Source organism: Carassius carassius, chromosome 22 (genome assembly GCF_963082965.1).
Source record: "Carassius carassius chromosome 22, fCarCar2.1, whole genome shotgun sequence".
In the NCBI taxonomy this organism is placed as follows: Eukaryota; Metazoa; Chordata; class Actinopteri; order Cypriniformes; family Cyprinidae; genus Carassius; species Carassius carassius.
In genome coordinates this window covers 16,369,108-16,386,330 of record NC_081776.1, presented here as the reverse complement: position 1 = coordinate 16,386,330, position 17,223 = coordinate 16,369,108, and the positions used below count along the sequence as shown (strand labels likewise).

Below are 17,223 nucleotides of genomic sequence, written 5' to 3'. Positions count from 1 at the left end.
GAAATGACAGCAACAGTTGATTACAAATATTGTAATTGCGTAGTTTCATTGTAGTTACCATGTCAGTGTTGTTATTGTTAACTAAAATGAAAAACAAGTCTTTTTTTCCTTAATTGGAGTAAAGCCGAAATAAATAATAATCATTTTCTCCCCCCATATGCCATTGTTTGGCCAAACAGATCCTGTCCCAAACTCATGTCATTGGCTGCGTTTACACTTGGCATTAACATGCGATCACCATGATCCGATCAACCAGATTGGATCACCAGTCAATCAGAACATGCCCCATTTACATTTGGCAACATCAACAGAATTTTCTATCTGGATAACTGATCGGATCTGTCTTTCCTGCACAATATTTAAATAAGTCTGCAGAGAATGGCCCAGTGCAAAGTCAACCTGAAGTGGTGGGTTTTAATTGAAAAGCATTTTCAGTTGCGGGACATTTTACAAATCAAAGAATCTCCACACGGGTGTTCTCCATCTTCGGACAGTTTGCGGGAGAGGGGGTGGGATTTTGCGTGACATCAACCTGTGAATGCAGACACGATTGCTGGATTGCGTTTACATTGCACTGAGATCCATTCACAATGCATCCTCGACTACCTCTGGACCAGGACACGCTGATCGGATAACATTCCAATCAGAAGTGTGTTTACACTTGTCTGTTCAATGTCTATGTGGACAAAATCCGGATACAGGTCGCATGTTAATGCCAAGTATAAATGCAGCCATTGGTTGCCCCACTGTTTGTGTGTTGAACTGGTCAGGATGCTCAAACATACAACTAAGTGATGTTTTTAGGGTACCACAAACCACATTGTTTAGACTACAAATGTCTTATAGTTGTCTCTCCATATTATGCTGAGCTAGGAGAAAGTATTTAACATTGAAAAAAAACACGTCACCATCAACATTCTCTGTCCGACGGTGTTTTAGCATTCGCATGGATTATGAATGTAATGCTCTGTGGAACAGATTAAATTTTGGAGTGTCTGTTATGGCCCCAAGTGCTCAGCGAAATCAGAGATGGGTCAAAACGTCCAGTCATGTCCACCTCACCATGGTAACTGCGGAGAAAGCCACAACCTTGCCATAGCAACCCTTAGACACAATGCTTCACTTGCCTCAACTTGTCACCACAACAAAAAGACAAAAAACATAAATGCATGAGTAACTGATTAACTTGGAGTGCGTGACAGTGTTATTTACACATCTATTGCTCAGTCAAGAGTCACTGTGTAAATGTTGTGCTGTGATTTATTGTTCCTGATATAGTGACAACTCAGCTCTCAGTTTTCATACGTTGTTTTGTCATTCACCTTTAACTTTTGACCTGAAACAATGAAACATCAGCACTACATCTCTCTGGGTGCTTTCTAATTAACAGAGAGTGGACTTACCAGTTTATTCAGCCATCTTAATTGAGATTCTAAATCACATATAGAGCATATATGTTTAGTCCACAAAGCACCACAAATGGAACAGATGTACATTTAGTGCTTTAACCACTTCAGCTGTTATTTTGATTTTTTGAGAATTAGGCATATGCAATATTGGACCCACCGGTGGGTCCCCAGAGTTGATGTGGTTAAAATGCTCGAATCCCACTTCTGTGACGGCTACACATCACGAGTAACACATTTGCATTATGAAAGTGAAAAAAAAAAGTGACGTGACATTCAGCCAAGGATGGTGACCCATACTCAGAATTTGTGCTCTGCATTTAACCCATCCGAAGTACACACACACAGAGCAGTGAACACACACACACACTGTGAGCACACACCCGGAGCAGTGGGCAGCCATTTATGCTAGAATATATGCACATTTATGCTAGAATATATGCTAGAAATTATGAATATATGCGTAGAATATATGCACGCCTATATTCTACGTTGGCCGGCCGCGAACAACTTGACCCCGCCCACAACGTGTCATTCTACAGACAGCTGCTTTTCTAATCTCTGGGAGTGTGCAGGATTTACAAAAACATGGATCATGCTGAAAATGAGGTGATATCAAATGCATATTTTGAGAAAACGAAAGCATTTTTTGACCTTGCATGCATGTAATCCTATTGTAGGAGAATAGTATAAAAGGGGCACTTTAAAGGAAGTGGATATTGCAGGCACGATAGCAAGACAACACAGAACAACCCATATTTTTTTTTCTATTAAAAAATTACAAAAGCCTGATGCCCAAATCCACTATCATTTCATAAAAAAATAATGTTTTTGTGTCACAGAATGGGGTTTTGAGAGTTTTTCTAGTCGAGCGTGTACTTGTTGAAACTTAAAAAATGCAGTTTGTTTATGAAGATACATTTGCTTCAATGTTTTTGGAGCTCCATGGTGTCAGTGGCCGTCCAACGCACATGAACCCACTGAGAGCAACCTCACCTAGGCCAGATATTCTGAAATTTGCTGCTGGCTCTGATGTCCCTATAGTTGTTTAACATGAGATATAATTTTTTTTGGGTACATTTCACAGGTAGTCTTTGGTCTCATTAATGTACTATTTGTTTTAGAACAGATAGTTTTGTCTGAGAGTAAAATCTCTTCATGTTACATTTTATTTAACTTTAATGCTGTATATCAGAGCACTGTCTTCAGAGGTTGCATACTTTTGACTTATTTGTCTAGTAACTCCATGGCTGTTGTTGTTACAATAAGCTTTCAATGAAGCAACTCAACGTTCCTTCATTACTAGTTCTAAAGTGACATTTTCGAATTTGTAACGGAGGCTTGGGCTCAGCTGTTAAACTCTCAAACTGAGATTTGAATCCATGGTGGAAGGAAGTAGTTTCACGCAAAAAATTTTTTTAAAGACTTTTATGTTGTTTCCTTTTTTTTTTACAAACTCGATCTGTTGTAAACACACTATCACACTCATAGCCATGTGATATGGCTGTATATCAGCACGCTGTGATTACCCCGTGCCTATGGCCGAATCACAGCCTTGTTGCTATACAGCCACATTGCACTGCTACTCGAGATTGCTCATATTGTATATAAACTATTCAAACTATCTTAATTTACAATAATGATCTTTCAAGAATTATGCAATTAAAATAATTAAAACCCCTCTAATTCAACATTTCAAGGGACTTGTACCAATATATATATATATTATGTAATTTTTTTTTTCTGTTGATCTGTGAATGAATTGTGTTTCTGTGAAAGTGTTTTAATGCTCTTAGGGTTCTTCCTTGGCACCATTTCACAGTGAAACTGATCTGAGAAGAGCATCTGGGGCATTATCAGAGAGATCTATTCTGCATCCCGGTCCCAGAACAGTGTTTGGGGCCCTTTCAGAGACTCATCTCAGAATGATTCCTCTCTCTTTCTCTATATGCCCAATACAGAACGATCCAACACACATTTTAAACAGACTTAAAAAAAAAATTGTGAGAAAGGAAACAAAAATGAAAAGTATAAAGATTGCTATAGAGTTTATAGGGCATTAAGAAGTCTTTTTGAAATCGTATCTGTTGGCTGGCACAGCATTTGTGAAATCTGAGTTTGTTTTGTGAATTGGGATGAATAAGTGTGTAAAGTACTCTGCTTTTCTCGGTAGACAGATGGTATGCTCACAAGGCAATGGCACATGGCATGTGTAAGTGTGTGTGAGATAGTGACGATCGTAGATTTGGTTCTAACCATGTTGGCCATGAGGTCATGGGCAGTTTGTGTGGATGGACAGCTGGATCGGGTATTATGTGTCCCTTAGGGGTCATAGACTGTGTCATAGGGGTCCGGATAATCTGTGCATGCAGGACGCAGAAGATGGGAGGAGGTCTGAGGGTGATGTGCAGACGGGAAAAGGGATAACAATCCATCTCTGAGGTTTTACGACATGGCTATCGATGTGTCTCTAACAAGATCAGTGTTTGACAGCAAATTTTAATTGTTTTAGTCGATTAAATGCCATATGAAATACCAATGGTCAAATAATATGCATTCTTTAGAACAGCTTGCTTAAAACATGCTTCATTCTTTCAAATTTACATTTATTCATATAAATGAAATTTAAATTAATTCTTATTATGACTACAAGTGATTGTCAAGAGCAGTGAGTGATTTTCTCTCTTTTGTTGTTTGATTAATATTAAAGGGATAGTTCAGCCAAATAGCAAAATTATGTCATTAATAACTTACCCTCATGTTGTTCCAAACCCCTAAGACCTCCGTTTATCTTTGGAACACAGTTTAAGATATTTTAGATTTAGTCCGAGAGCTCTCAGTCCCTCCATTGAAGCTGTGTGTACGGTATACTGTCCATGTCCAGAAAGGTAAGAAAAACATCATCAAAGTAGTCCATGTGACATCAGAGGGTCAGTTAGAATTTTTTGAAGCATCGAAAATACATTTTGGTCCAAAAATAGCAAAAACTACGACTTTATTCAGCGTTGTCTTCTCTTCCGTGTCTGTTGAGAGAGAGAGTTCAAAACAAAGCAGTTTGTAATATCCGGTTCGCGAACGAATCATTCGATGTAACTGGATCTTTTTGAAATGTTTTAAACGGTTCGCATCTCTAATACGCATTAATCCACAAATTACTTAAGCTGTTAACTTTTTTAATGTGGCTGACACTCCCTCTGAGTTAAAACAAACCAGTATCTTGGAGTAATTCATTTACTAAACAGTACACTGACTGAACTGCTGTGAAGAGAGAACTGAAGATGAACACCGAGCCAAGCAAGATAACGAACAATAGACTGACTCGTTCACTTTTTTGCTTCAAAAAATTCTAACTGCCCCTCTGATGTCACATGGACTACTTTGAAGATGTTTTTCCTACCTTTCTGGACATTGACAGTAGAGCGGAGGACCAAAGATAAACGGAGGACTTACGGGTTTGGAACAACATGAGGGTAAGTTATTAATGACATAATTTTGCTATTTGGGTGAACTATCCCTTTAATGACACAAACAACAGCAGCTAAATGCAGCTGCTGTCCCTTTAAAACTGAATGTACAGATGCAATGTACTGATGAAACACATCCGATATTCTCCAGACTGTTTACATTATCTAAAAATGTGCACATCTGACCTCCCAACCATGAAGTAGGCTTGTTTTGACTGAATCTCTTCCCAAATATTTTTGTCTCGTTACTCGTTGACAAAAATGTCATTGTATTTTCGTCATAATGTTTGTCATTCAAAATTAGTTTTTGTTCCATTATAGCCTCGTTTTCGCTTGAAAAAATGTTGTTGACGAAAATTATTTTATTTATATATATATATATATATATATATATATATATATATATATATATGTATGTATATGTATATGTGTGCGTATGTGTGTGTGAGTGAAGACTTTGGTTCCAAAACGCAATAAATTAACTTTGATTAATTTGAGCAAAAATATGTTTCCTTTACCAAGAAAGTGGCAAGATGAAAACGTACTCGGTTACTAAACGTAACCTCGGTTCTCTCTAGAAGAGCGAACGAGTACTGCGTCTTAGCTAAGACGCTACGGGAAAAGTCTCTTTTCACGAAATACTGAAGCAAAAAATTATTCTTAATTTTGTATTTTTGTAAAGCGCATTTGCAGCAGTACACAGCCATAGGCGAGACGGCTCGTTCGCTCATTGGCTTGTTCTGCGGCAACTGCACAGCCTATCGAGCGCGGTCTGATGCAACATCAGACCAATAAGGGCGCTTCGCGCCCTTCTTGCCACTTCCCGCCGAAACGGGTGTGGCCCAACCTATAAAAGGAGCTCGAAAAGGCTGACTCACCTGATTTATTTCATCGCCGAAGCGAACCAGAGTGAATCGTGCGCACGGCAGAGAACGCAGTACTTGTTCGCTCTTCTAGAGAGAACCGAGGTTACGTTTAGTAACCGAGTACGTTCTCTTACGAGAGCTCTCTCATGCTGCGTCTTAGCTAAGACGCTACGGGAACCCAATGTAAAACGCTGTGCGCGCAGGGATCACACACCAATAAACCTGAAGCAACGCCCAAGATTTACAGTGCACAGTCACCTGAGGGACTCACAGAGAGTCCAGGACAGAAAAGGGAAAAAGCCCTCCGTCCTATATCTAGCAGCATCCGTAGATGCGGCAATATGACATCACACAGCCGAGGCAAGGCCTGACCAATGTGGCAATGCGGGTCTTACGCAATACTGCCCATATAACAGTCGGCAGCGCATAGCACCTGTGAACTCAGAATTCCCCTCAGGGCCCTGATTCGACTATCCCGACAACAGCCTTGCTTGCAAGGCGGGGACCTCCAGGTTATAGAACCTGATAAATGTAGACGGCGAGGTCCAACCTGCCGCCATACATATATCCTGCAAGGAGATCCCAGTAGGCCACACCCACGACGAGGCGACGCCTCTTGTGGAGTTTGCTCTGACGCCCAACGGGCACTGAAGGCCCCTGAAAACGTAAACTAACGCTATGGCGTCAACTATCCATCTGGATAGAGTCTGTCTCGAAACAGCCATTCCCTTGGAACGTCCACCGAATGAGACAAACAGCTGCTCCGTCTGCCGAAAGGCAGCAGAGCGAGACACATAAGCTCTTAAAACCCTGACAGGGCAAAGAAGACTCGAGTCTCCATCCTCCCCTGACACCGGCAAGGCAGACAGGGCAATAACCTGAGCCCGAAACGGTGTGTTGAGGGATTTCGGCACATAACCGTGCCTAGGTTTGAGTATGACCCTTGAGTCATTGGACCCAAACTCCAAGCACGACTGGCTCACCGAGAGCGCGTGCAAATCGACCACAAGCTTCACAGAAGTGAGAGCCAACAAGAATACTGTCTTGAACGACAGATGCTGAAGGCTAACCGATTGGATAGGCTCAAAAGGGGGACCCCTCAAGGCCTCCAAAAACCGCCGCGAGGTCCCACATAGGGACTGACGGAGGTCTGGGAGGATTCAGCCTCCTAGCTCCTCTGAGGAACCGGATGACTAAATCGTTCCTTCCTATTGACTGGCCGGACGCTGTTTCAGAAAACGCCGCGATGGCCACCACATAAACTTTGAGCGTGGATGGGGCTCTGCCCTTATCCAACAGCTCCTGTAGGAAGGAGAGGACCTCCGTCACCTCACAACTAAGGGGTGAATAACCTCGAGCTGTGCACCAGCTGGAGAACACCGACCACTTCGAGGCATACAGACGTCGTGTCGACGAAGCTCTAGCCTGAGTGATGGTATTTAGCACTCCCACTGCGAGATCAGCGGGTAACCGTTGAGCGCCCACACATGGAGGGACCACAACTCCGGTTGAGGGTGCCAAATCGAGCCCCTGGCCTTCGAGAGGAGGTCCCTCCTCAACGGTACCGGCCACGGGGCGACATCTGCTAACTGCATCAAAACTGGGAACCATGGTTGGTTCTTCCAAAGAGGTGCTACAAGCAGTATTGAACATCTCATTTCTCTCACCCGTTCTATCACCTGCGGAAGAAGGGAGACAGGAGGGAACGCATAAAGCGGGCAGCACGGCCATCTCCGTGACAGCGCGCTTTCGTTTTTGGAAAAGAACGCGGGGCAGTGAGCGTTTTCGTGGGACGCAAAGAGGTCCACCTCCACCATGCCAAATCTCTCCCACAACAGCCGGACTGTTTGCGGGTGTAGAGACCATTCGCCCGTAGGAACATTGCCTCTGGACAGCCTGTCTGGACCCAGATTCTGTAGTCCAGGCACATGCACTGCTCTCAGCGAGCGCACGTTGCGCTGAGCCCAAACCAGGAGGCGTTCCGTCAGCCTGCACAGGTTTCGGGACCCGAGACCGCCCTGGCGATTTATGTAGTACACCACGGACATGTTGTCCGCACGGACTACGACGTGGTGATCCTTGATATGGGGACAAAAGCGCATCAGCGCGTTCTCCACTGTCAGCATTTCCAGGCAGTTGATATGATGGAGCTTTTCCCGTTCTGACCATAGGCCAAAGGACGGTCTGCCTTCGAGCAGCGCTCCCCATCCCGAAGTGGAGGCGTCCGTCGACACCATTTTCACACTCGGGGAAGTCCCCAGGCTTACACCTGATCGGTACCAGCCGTTCGCTGTCCAAGGTGCTAGAGCCGCAACACAGCTCTGATCGACCTTGAAATGCAGCCGGCCAGACGCCCACGCTCTGCGTGGCACCCGAGCCTTCAGCCAGAACTGCAGGGGGCGCATGCGGAGCAGGCCCAGCCGCAGAACCGGAGATTCTGAGGTCATGAGATCCAGCATCTTTTGACAGTGTTTGAGCGACACGGTCGCCCCGCAGCGGAAAGAACTCGCTGCGCGCTGAATGACAGCCGTGCCGTCATGGAACACGAGTTCAGAACTATACCCAGAAACAGGATCGTCTGACTGGGGTTCAGCGAACTCTTCGCCCAATTGACACTGAGGCCGAGCTTCTCGAGGTGATCGAGTAAAACGGCCCTGTGGTCCACGAGCTCCGCTCGTGATCGGGCCAGAACCAGCCAGTCGTCCAAATAATTCAGCACTCGTATGCCTCTGAGTCTGAGAGGAGCGAGCGCTGCATCCATGCACCTCGTAAACGTACGAGGAGCCACGGAGGACTGTAAACTGGTATGCCTGGCCCTCGAAGGCGAATCTCAAATATCGCCTGTGGTTTGACGCTATCTGTATTTGAAAATACGCGTCCCTCAGATCTATTGACATGAACCAGTCCCCTCTGCGAATCTGCGTGAGGAGTTTCCTGGTCGTAAACATTTTGAAACTGCGTTTAATCAATGCCTTGTTCAGCTGTCTTAGATCCAGTATGGGAGCACCAGAGAGTATCTGCTGTACAGCCCCCCCCCTCGCTTTGAGCTTGAGACACAGGCTCTACAGCCCCTTTGCTCAACAGTTTTGATATTTCGGCCCGAAGTATGTGTGCTACTTCTGTTTTGACCGTAGTTTCGACGCGCGCTGAAAAGCGCGGAGGGCGTCGAAAAAAAACTGTAGCGAGTAGCCTATCTTTATAATGCCTAGCACCCAATTCGAAACCCCTGGAAGCGTTGACCATGCATCTGCATGAATGGCTAAGGGCTGGATGCGAAGCGCGCTCTGTTGACCGGGCAACGTCGGCGCTCGGGTGTGCTGCGCATTTGAGGCGGGGAGCGCGCTGATCACAGCGGGCAGATCGCTCCTCCTCGACCCCGTCCCAGCGCTTAACCGACTGGGGGAAGGCTGAGCAGTTCCCGTGGGACTCGATATGTCTGCGAGTGACTGTGGGCTGCATATGCCACTTTCAACTCGCTGTCTGCCTGTGCAGAGCGAACGTGCACGGGCCTCGTTTTTACAGAAGCCACGCGCCGTATGTGACATAGTGTATGTGGGCACTAGGGAGTGGGCACTTTTACTATGCGGCGCGCTCGACCGATCTGTGTCGATCTTATGTGCGCGAGCCCTGTGTGCAGGGCTGTGCTTACATGTGGAGATGGGCACTGAGGAGTGGGCATCGTCACTGCATTTATAGCACCATCGGCCGTGGCTGGACGAGCGTGCACGGGTTTTTTTTTTTTTTTTTTTTTTTTTTTACAGAAACCACATGACGCGTGTGACATAGTAATTGTGGGCACTGAGGGGTGGGCACGCTTACTATGCAGTGTGCGCGATCGACTTGAGTCGCTTTTATGGGCGCAGGCCCTGTGTGCAGGGCTGTGCTTACATGTGGAGATGGGCACTGAGGAGTGGGCATCATCACTACATTTATAGCACCATCGGCCGTGGCCGGACGAACGTGCACGGGTTTCGTTTTTACAGAAACCACATGACGCGTGTGACATAGTGATTGTGGGCACTGAGGAGTGGGCACGTCTACTATGTAGTGCGCGTGATCGACTTGAGTCGCTTTTATGGGCGCGAGCCCTGTGTGAAGGGCTGTGCTTATATGTGGAGATGGGCACTGCGCAGTGGGCATCGTCACTACATTTATAGCACCATCGGCCGTGGCCGGGACACCAGAAATTACACCTTTTTCGGGAAATATCTGGGTAGCCGTGATAACGGTTTTCGTGTGCAGGCAAGCGGGCAACCGTACAGGCTTGCGCATTGCAAAAAACGCTGAAACAGTCACAATCTCTGGAACTGAAACAGCGGCACGCTTAGGTGAGAGCCCGGCCACAGCGGAACTCGTACACCGGCGCTTCGATGAAGCAGCCATCGTGTGTAGCGCCGACGCAGCGTCATGCAGCATGCGTAGATGGCTTTCCTAGGATGGCTTCGGGGCTCCAGGCCTCACCGTAATCCTCTGCCGCGGTCCCCGCGGCGCGGGGCGACGGCCGGTAGAGCGATAACGGGGGTCTCGAGCTGCGTTGCTGAAGCTGTTGTGATAACGGCTTTTGTGTGCAGGCAAGCGGGCAACTGTGCAGGCTTGCGCATTGCAGAAAACGCTGAGACAGTCACAATTCCTGGAACTGAAACAGCGGCGCGCTTGGGTGAGAGCTCGGCCACAGCGGAACTCGTACACCTGCACTTCGATGAAGCAGCCATCGTTAGTAGTGACGACGCAGCGTCACACAGCAGGCTTTAGATGGCAACACCGCTTTTGCCGCCGTCCAGCAGAGGGCGGACAAAGGTGCGTTGCTATCGCCTGTTCCACCGGCGGAAGTGAGTGGTAGTTCCTGTTTTTAGCATCATCAGTGTGGAGAATGCTAGTGAGACAGACGAACGAGTTCGCGCTGAATATGGAGCGTTCCAAGCCTTCGCCACCTCTTCGTGAAGCTCAGGAAGAAATGAGGCGGGCTTTGAGAAGTACGCTCATCCGAAAGGGAAATACCATCCAGCCGGAAACAAGAGGGGGGGCGCTGGTGCAAACCACTCGCAGCCGAGACTCATCGCGGCCAACACGAGCATTCGCCCCGGCTCCTTCTCGATGTCAGCTCGTCTGCTGGGCTTCTGAGCAGAAGGCGCGAGATCCTCGGAGCTCGCCCAGCCCTCACTGCCCGAAGCTTGCAGAGAGCGTGTGTCCTCTTCCTCCGACGCGGCCCTGAGATCGACTTCCTCGGACGACGCGCCGGCAAACAGCGGGCGCTGCTCACCGGGAAGCGATGCAGGGGGGGCCGGTGAAGCAGGGCGAACCGGCGAGCTCGGTTGAGCTGAAGACGGTTCCGGAATCCGCTGGAAGCGATGCTTTTACGGCGCCTCAGCACAGCGGAGATTGCAGGCTCAGAGAAAAAGGCCAGGCGAGTCCTCAGAGTCACCATGGCAACAGCTCGCAGTGGGGGCATCCGCCGTCAGCGAGCGCGAGCGCTGCATGATCTTCACCCAGGCAGGAGACACAGATGACGTACCGGTCTCCCTCGCTGAGTGGGGCTCTGACGAGCCGCAGGAAGGCATCTTAAAAAAGACGCGAGCTCTTTTACGAGTGTGTGTCGCAGGGCGAACACAAACACACACATAAAGAACAGCTTGGATATAACAGAATTGAAAGGATATAGGCGCCGGATAGCGCAGCAGGAACGGCAGTGGAAGGCGGCGATGCCAGCAGCTTCAGAATGGCTCGTCCTGCTGATGTGCTTTCTCAGACGGCGGTTGCTTCCTCCGTCATCCAGCGATGCGTGAGCTTCGCTGAAGAGATGAAAAATCAGGTGAGTCAGCCTTTTCGAGCTCCTTTTATAGGTTGGGCCACACCCGTTTCGGCGGGAAGTGGCAAGAAGGGCGCAAAGCGCCCTTATTGGTCTGATGTTGCATCAGACCGCGCTCGATAGGCTGTGCAGTTGCCGCAGAACAAGCCAATGAGCGAACGAGCCGTCTCGCCTATGGCTGTGTACTGCTGCAAATGCGCTTTACAAAAATACAAAATTAAGGATAATTTTTTGCTTCAGTATTTCGTGAAAAGAGACTTTTCCCGTAGCGTCTTAGCTAAGATGCAGTACGAGAGAGCTCTCGTAAGAGAACCACTATTTTCTGTTTCAAACGTTCACATAGCAGCTTTAGGTTATGATAACATAAAAAATTCAAATCCATGTTTTGATTTTAAAAGATTTATTATAATTTATAAAAAAAATTCCCAAATGCAATAAATCCATGATACTTATTTTTTCTTTCAAAACGCAATAAATTCATTGTATCAAAATGAAAGTTATTTTTCGTATTGAAACTGGTGTAAATAGTAAGTAGTAAGTTGATCCACATATGACAGCCTCTGAACTTGGTCAATACTAATCTTATATACAGGCACTGGAGTAAAATTACATTCATCAGTCATCGCTTCCAAAATGAATTCAATGGGCCATCTTGATAATGCCATAAATTAATTACAGCAATAAAATAAAATGTCATCATGAACAAGAACATGAACAACAATATCAAATTAGACCACAGAAATTCAAAAATCCCTTAAATTCAACTTCCAAAAGTGCATTAATCTTTGCCATGTTACACTCATTTAGTTGACTAATGTCATGGGCTGTATTAACAAAAACATAAATGGCATTAATAAAAACACTACTACTGACAAGCAACACAATACCGCGTTCATAATCGAATGTGATTCATCTAATAAGCGCGATATAGCTTGGCTTGTCAGTGATCTAGGATGTCGGGTGTATTCAAAGCACCGGCATTACTGTCTAGAGTGTGTGGAATGGTGTGTATATATCGTATTTTTGTAATGTATATATTGCATTCTGCAAAAAAAGGAGACTGGCGTTTGTCGCGGTTTGGAAAAAAAATACCTAATAACTCCGGATACCGAACAGATACAATACTGATTTTGGTGGACACTCATTTTTGATGGTGTTTTGGAACCAAACTCTTTATATTGTGGTAAAGCAATACGTAAAATTACCCTCAAATATTTACATTTGCATTGTGTAATTTTTATTTTTATTTTTTTTTATTATAAATTGTATTATATTGTTTATATTTGTGAATTTATGAAAATGCTATCTAAGAAATAGTGGGTTACACTTTAAGTTGAAATTGTTAAATTGTAATTACACACATGTATTGAGTAATATGCAATGCAAAGGTTTAGTGTTAGTTACTTGTAATTATGCATAATTTGCTGTTATTACTATAATAATTACATGTAACACGTAACTGTCACCGTAAAATAAAGTGTTACCAAATATTGATTTTGTGTATGTTTTCTTCTAACTGTTTAAATTTCATAATAAATATAATTTCAGAACAGTTTTACAGTTTACTTTGACAGTGTAAAAATGTAACCCTAAAAATGTAAAATATTAATAATAATAATAAATTCTCTTTCAGATTTATAAATGAAGCTCCTGGAACCTGCTTGAAACATATTTGCATAAAATCTGCAGAGTGTGCCGGAACGGAATAACTAGCTGTTAATGCAGTGATGTCACTCTCTCTTGAATATGGACAGTCAGAGATGGGATGATTGAAATTCACAGAAATAGAGGTAAGTGTTTTAACTAGAAATTTTGGTACCTGTTTGTGAAACACAAACATTTCCTGGATACAGCCACATTGCTACTTCCAAAGTCACTATCCCAAGTCCAAATTTCCTTTGCATGCCTTTGCATAAAAGTAACTTTTAAAGGTTATGCTACATTCATAATAATGTGATTGCAACCAAAACAAGCAGGTAAGCAAGTAAAAACACAACCAAACACACAACTAATGCATTAACATTGATAAAGGTCAGCAGAAGCATATGGCATCTTATCCACAACCTTGCAACCCACCCCAAAGCATGTCTCAAGACCACAGATCCTCCTTTAATACCCTTTCTCCATGCTATCCTGACTAACCCTGAAGCTCAACCCATCTGTGGATCTCCCTGCCAGGCCATAACATAACCCAGAACCCCCTGGCACTGCCAGGTGGCACCCAATATGGCAGCCTCCTCCAGCCCACCCATTTGAGCCTCTGGGAATTCAGGCCACAATACTGAGAATGGCATATATCAGCAATCACATCAAGCTCCCAGGTTTGGCTTGTAATTGATACTTGTGTTTCAAATGATTTTGAATATTATTTTTTTTTTTCTTTTGGTGGTTGTCTTTTTTTTTTTTTTATTGCTTGAGACATTTTTTTTTCTTTTGCTGAAACCATGCGAGCATGAAACAACCTCAACAATGGTATATTTCAGAACAATATCCACAATTCTTGCTGCCCCCACTTTGTTCGCATATTCAATCGCAATTTAATTGCGTCAAAGCATTCTCTCTGTTTCTTTCTCCTTCACACATATAAAAAACATGCCTTTGTGAGGGTGTTGATTAGGAAGGTAAAAATACAACATGTAGGATTTTATGCTAATTAGCCTTTAAACCTTGCTCACGTCAGCGAGAGTTCGTAATTAGCACGTTCGGAGGGAAGTGGCGAAAGCTTGGGCGGCGAGATTGGGTGATCTGAATGAAATTAGCAGTGTGAAAATCAAGACGTTTCAATTTTTCCTCCTACCCACACCTGTTTGCCGAGGATGGGAGATGTTTTTCCCATTTGACTGAAAGCTCACAGAACCCTTGGAGAGCTCAACATGGAGCTGTTCTCACAGCTTTCTGCATGTTTCTTCAACACACCCTCCATATTTTCTTCTTGGTATGCATGGAGGAAAAGGCACTGACTGATGTATTTAATGCTACGCCATTTTTATTCCAGCGTAGCAAATTGTATTTAGCAGCCAATTAGCTACAGGCTAGAATGAAGCACACATGTATCTTGACATCAAATTTGACTTGATTCAAACATTTCCCGCAAAGAAGACACTGACGCATACAGTTAGCAATGTCAGTGTTAATTAGCAAACTGTACTTAGTGTTTTTCAGTATTTTAGAGACAGCTTTGACATGTTAGTTTGAGAATTTCCTTAAATAAGCTAAGATTATTCCTTATATAAGCAAAGTTATTTTTGATTGCAGTTTGAGAAATGTACTTGCCAACTATTGGCTGGTCATGACTAACCATGATGTAATTGCACATTCAGTTTACTGACAATATTATTATTATTATTATTATTTTTTTTTATTGGAACATCCTCCTAAATCCTCTTACTTAAAAAAAAAAAGGATAAACGAAAGATTCTTACTAGGTAATTTGTGTTGCTGTGTTATTAACTGTAACTAGCAGTGAATCACTAGCCATCTGTAACCAATGATTAAAATATTGCATTCAGGGCAAAAACAGATTTAGAAAAAAAAAAAAAAAAACAATGAAAAAACAGTACAATAATATTAACAGCAAATTCAACTTCTTGGTTTGAACATTTCCCTCTTTTATTAAATAATTTTGTGATTGACTGATTAAAGGATTTCATTTTTCATGTTAGGTCATTGTATTAAGTAATGTTACGAAATGTATTTAGCAGCTAGTTATTAGTCTGTAATCATGATGTGCATTTTCATATTTATTAACTTAATGCAAAAAATGTGGCTTCTTGAGTCAAACATTCTTTTACAAGTGAATATTTTTCTGATTGATTAATGGGTTTCATGTTACAGTAGGTTATTGTTATCGGTTTGTTGCGAACTTAGCAGCTAATCAGTAGTCATCTGCAACTATATTTTCCATTTAAGCATCTTGTTTTGAATATTCTCTTCATATGGTGATATAAGATATTCAATGACTACTATATTTGGGATTGAATGACTACTTCATGCTTAGCAGCTTTTGTTAGCCATCTACAGATATCATGTAGCCTACAATCTCACATTCAGTATTTTGAGGTCAAATTCAACATCTTTGTTCGAACATTGTATTCATATGGTGAAAATATTTGGGATTTAGTCAATATTTCATGCTTAGCCTTTTTTGTTTGTGCAGACTGTACTTAGCAGCTAACTGTTAGCCATCTGCAGACGTAATGTAGCCTGCATTTTCACATTCAGTGTCTTGACATTAAATTTAATTTCTTAGTTCCAACTTTGAACTCTGATGGAGTTCCAAGTTTGATCACTTTTGTCACCATGTGCCAACGTGGCTAATCATTAGCCATCCTCAACAATGACAGGTGTTCCCACATTTTGTATCATGATGTCAAGATTGGCTTCTTGGTTCGAATATTATCTTACAAGTGAAGCCATCTGTTATTAAGTGACGTATTTCATGCAAGGCTACAGTATATTTGTTCCCAAATAGCACTCATACGTTTAAAAGATGTCTATTAAAGTTCACTTCATTTGCTTGTTAACATGCATCTGATAAACGGCTTTAAGATGACAGTTTTACATACATTCTAAATCACAAATGTCTCAAAGACATCTTCTAAATGTCTTTTTGACATCTAATAGATAATATCTTGCAGACGTATTGCAGATAAGCAAACACTGTAAATGTAAATGCAGATGTCAAACAGACGTCTCCATGATATGCATGTGCTATCAGGGTTGTTGTGTTGTGCTAGTTAGCGGCTAATCATTAGCTATCGGCAATCATACCATAAGTCTCAGAATCCTCAAAAATATCCTTCAAACAGCTTCTTGTTTCAAACATTCTCCTAACTCAAGATTTTCCAGGCATCTCATGACCAAGCATCTGCACAATTTCACCCTGATTTTTTATTTTATTTATTTTTTATCCCGGGCTTGTGTTGTGTCTTGTCCTCTTGTTGGATGTGAATTGTCCACTCTGTCTCCAAGAGAACTGTGGTTATGTGGAGTGTAGTCGGTGCCCAAGAGAGTTACAGTGTGGGCGAATGACGACTGTGGAGAGTATCTGAGCTCAATTTGAGTGAATTTTCTCTCTCTGTCTTGCCATCTCACTCTCTTTTTTTATCTTCTTTTTTTCAGATTGTTCTCTTTGTCCCCAGAGGAACTTAATGTAGGATATTTTACCGAACAGAATTGTGGGTGCCCGTAGGGTCGGTCTGACAGTAGACCCAGACAGGTGCAAATTAAAGAGGGAAGGACAATAGTAGAGGTTAGAGAAAGAGAATAGGAGAGAGACCGTGAAAGCCTCAATAGAACATATGGAAAAAAAGATCCATCTACTCCAATACATCTAGTTAATACTAAAGATATTTTGTTATGTGCTGTAGTTTTGTTCCTTTTGGTTTTGTTCCTTTTCCTATTTCACTCATTTGCAGTTCTGTGGTTTGCGAATGTGCATTTTGGTTTTATAGATTGCTTTTGCTGTTCATCAGAGTGTGTGCATGTGTGTGTTACCCTGTAACAGGTGTTTATCTGATGCTGATGCTGTTGTTTCTGGTCTTTATTTTGTGGAGAGCTGTTGTCTCGCGTGAACATTTGATTTAATTACAGGAGAGAACAGAGAAGCCTGTCGTAATTAGCCGATTTGGGAAAATGCTCTAATCCAAGCAGGTGCTTTCTGCCTGGGATAATCACACATA

The 17,223-nt window shown here is 43.4% G+C and overlaps 1 long non-coding RNA gene across 1 annotated transcript in view; it reads left to right on the top strand.

Annotated features, from left to right (window-relative positions):
* Positions 1-16,798, top strand: part of LOC132099053 (uncharacterized) — a 43,789-nt gene extending 26,991 nt beyond the window's left edge. The window contains exons 2-3 of the long non-coding RNA XR_009423017.1: positions 13,176-13,332; positions 16,664-16,798. This is a non-coding gene — a long non-coding RNA (uncharacterized LOC132099053). The remainder of the gene's footprint in view (positions 1-13,175; positions 13,333-16,663) is intronic.
* The last annotated feature ends 425 nt before the right edge of the window (positions 16,799-17,223 follow it).